Source organism: Priapulus caudatus, unplaced genomic scaffold, assembly GCF_000485595.1.
Source record: "Priapulus caudatus unplaced genomic scaffold, Priapulus_caudatus-5.0.1 Scaffold209, whole genome shotgun sequence".
Taxonomy (NCBI): domain Eukaryota; kingdom Metazoa; phylum Priapulida; class Priapulimorpha; order Priapulimorphida; family Priapulidae; genus Priapulus; species Priapulus caudatus.
Genome location: NW_014577270.1, coordinates 223,209 through 226,707, shown reverse-complemented (window position 1 = coordinate 226,707; position 3,499 = coordinate 223,209).

Sequence of the window (3,499 nt, the reverse complement as noted above, 5' to 3'; positions counted from 1 at the left end):
TCCTCGCCTCTCCTCCTCTCTCTACTCTCTCTCTTCTCTCTCGCACCCGCTCTCTCTCTCCTCTCTCGCCACGCTCTCTCTCTCTCTCTCTCTCTCTCCTCTCTCTCTCTCTCTCTCGTGTCTCTCTCTCACACACTCTCTGTCTCTCTCTCGCTCTCCTCTCTCTCTCTCTCTCTTCTTTCTCTCTCTCTCTCTTTCTCTCTCTCTCTCTCTGTCATGTCTCCTCTGTCTCTCTGTCTCGTCTAGGTCTTCTCTCTCTCTCTCCTCTCTTTCTCTCTCCCTCTCTCTCTTTCTCTCTCTCTCTCTCTCTCTCTCGCTCTCTTTCTCTCTCTCTCGTCTCTCTCCTCTCGTCTCTCCTCTCTCTCTCTCTCTGTCTCTCTCTCTCTCATCTCTACTCTACTCTCGCTCTTTCGTCTCTCTCTCCTCTCTCTCTCTCTCTTTCTCTCTCTCTACTCTCAACTCCCCCTTCTCTCTCTCTCTCTCTCTCTCTCTCTCTCTCTCTCTCTCTCTCTCTCTCTCACTTTTCTTTCCTTCTCTCCACCCTCTCCCCTCTCTTTTGAGCCCTGTATATACTCGCGATCTCTTTCTCCATTTCCCTCAAAGAGTATAGCCTATGAAGCTACGTTTAGCTATAAAAGTCTCCATAGCCTTCAACTCAATCCTTTTGCGTTAAGGCGAACTCTAGCCCTAATCATCCGAATCCACACTTCTTTGGTATGAATTTTCCGCCCTATCCAATGCCATATGCACCTTACAATGAGCCGTGTTGATTCGATTTAGCGCTCCAACATCTTTCATTCCTACGAGTCTACGCCGCAACCTTATTTCTCGCATAGCTCAATGTACCAGTAATACATTGCATGAGACTTTTTATGCGCCGCTGCTGGTCATTGAATTTTCCTTGACGTGTGTCTTTTCATGTATCCTATGCAAACTCTCTCTTCTCTCGATATGCATATATAGCGGCTTGTACATTATATTATGCAAGCGAAGTCGCCGCCAATAATAGCGCAAATCAGTCGCATGCTATAGTATATACATTTTATCGATACCCCATACTAAACCCGCTAAGTAGGCACATACACTGTATACTGCGATGAATTTAGCGGGTGAGTATCATTAGGCAAAACTAGCATGTAGTCAGAGGAAATTCGCAACGCCATTATTCAATCAACATAAATCGCACGCTGAATACTCTCCGCTGCTCTCGTTCCAGTTAACCTACCCAACAGATGCGCGCTGCCCGATCAATGTTAGCATACAGAACTACCTGTTGACTGAAAACCCGGTAATTTGCTGGTTGTAAATAATGTTTTTGGGTTTTTTATTAGTACCGCCCGTCATTAGCATCATTGTGTCTTTAATAGTTCATACATGAGTCATACGCTTCCGCCCAAAAGACGAATTTTTTATGCCTTTCACATAACAACTTTGTGTATCACTAACTAGCATGGTTGCGTGATTAGGAACTTTTGCACATTCCTTCTCCCACAATGGCGCCTCAATCCCAGCGACCGACTTTTGTCCCTCTGGCCGCCAAACATATAACTTGTGACTAACCACGCAAGGTGAAGAGTTAAGTTGATGCAGACTTATATTAGTTGTATCTATGTGTTTGCTTAACGCCCTAAATTACAAAGTTAGAGACTGTATTCGATATTTGTCCTGCAAATTAACAATCAAGCACTGCGCGCTCTAGAGCGCAATAATTAGTAATGTGTTCTTGACTAGCCTCTGAACTTAATTAAAAACAATTTAATAGGTATCTTTCATACACGTTTGGGTTAAAAAGCTTGCTCTTTAAGATGCTGAAAGCGATGACGAATATTAAACTAGGGGTGTAAACACAGTCAGATTTTTTTTAATCAATACAATGCACCAGCTTTACGTCAAGTCTAGAAACACTGAAAAGTGTTATGAATTTAGCGTTGCGCTTGGCTAATACCGTTTAGTATTTTCACTTAACTATACGAAGCTATAGACTGATAATAATATATAACATACTTTATTTTATTGTAAACATAAATTTTGCTTAAAAACCAAAACAGACACTCGGCTTTAGCCAGCCGTCACACACACGCTCGCCGTAACACGAGCGACAAAAACACACATACACTCACACACGCACGCGCGCACGGCGCGCGCACACACGCACAGCCACACACATAAAGTATAATATATATATATACTATAAATATATATATATATATAATATAACTATCGTATATTTATTATTATCATTTTTATTATATGATATTGTCGATATGCTGTGTCAGTTTAGCTGAGCATACGAGCCTTATATACAGTACATAAGCGCGATACCTGACGCAGTATGTGCGCTAAATTTTATGAAGCTTCTACCGAAATCTCTCAGTGGTCAATCTCAAAATAAAGGCCGCTGGCATATATTTCGAGAAAGAGAGAGAGAGAGAGAGAGAGAGAGAGAGCGAGAGAGAGAGAGAGAGAGAGAGAGAGAGAGAGAGAGAGGGAGAGACGGTGGGTAACCTCTCTAACGCCTACTCGCTCTTCAACGGCTATGTAGTATAGTGGTACATCGAGGACAGGCGCAATATTGCTGGTCGCATAACACTGGGGTAATCAATACAAACACGGTAATAATAAATTCATCCCCGCACCACGGGAGCCCTATTCCCCCTCTATCTCTCCCTCCCCCTTCTCTCTCTGGTTCTCCAATTATTGACTGTTATAGAAGCGTCAAATTATGCGGCCTCTCGCGTTACCCGTCAACTTTACGTCTGCCATATAGGCACGTGACAGCGGGTAATATAATAGTTATGCTACGAGCACTAAACAGTCCCGCGAATCGGGTTGCCCTCGTTTCCAAACGAAGCGAAAGTGGGCTAGGTGGTCGGAGCGTGGTGGACCATGGGCTAAAGCGTGTAGTGTAAAGAATGACAACTCACGTGTAATAATATTATGTGTGTAATGTTTATTAGCGCCAACAAACCTGATTTCCACGTCATACTTATACAGACCTAGATAATACAGCCATTGAAAAGTCCGCATTCCGAGGAAAACGTTCTACATAGCCGATCGGTTTTCGGATTTGATTTATAGAGCGTATTTGGCAAAACGAAAACAATTTCCGTGACAACAACTGTAACTTCTGATCACGTCGAAAACATGAAACGTTAGCAAGCAACTCGTCCCCGCGTGGGAGCAAACTAGGAAACGAACCGAAAATAAAAGAGTTACTGTTGGCAAATAACAAACACGCTAAACGGGGAGTTACTTGATGAGTTATTATGTTGGTTCTTTTTTTCATGCAAATAAAAAAACGCTGCAACGTATATATATATATGTCAGAGATCGGGGTAATATCAAGCGTCTTTGGTCGGGATGCCGGATTGAGGTGTGTATATGCTCTCTTACATCATATGCTTTATTCCCCTACATGCAAGGTTATCCTCACGTAAGCGCCTACACGTTACGCATGAACTTCCGTTCACTTCAATTCAGAATCGAGAACAAATAGCGA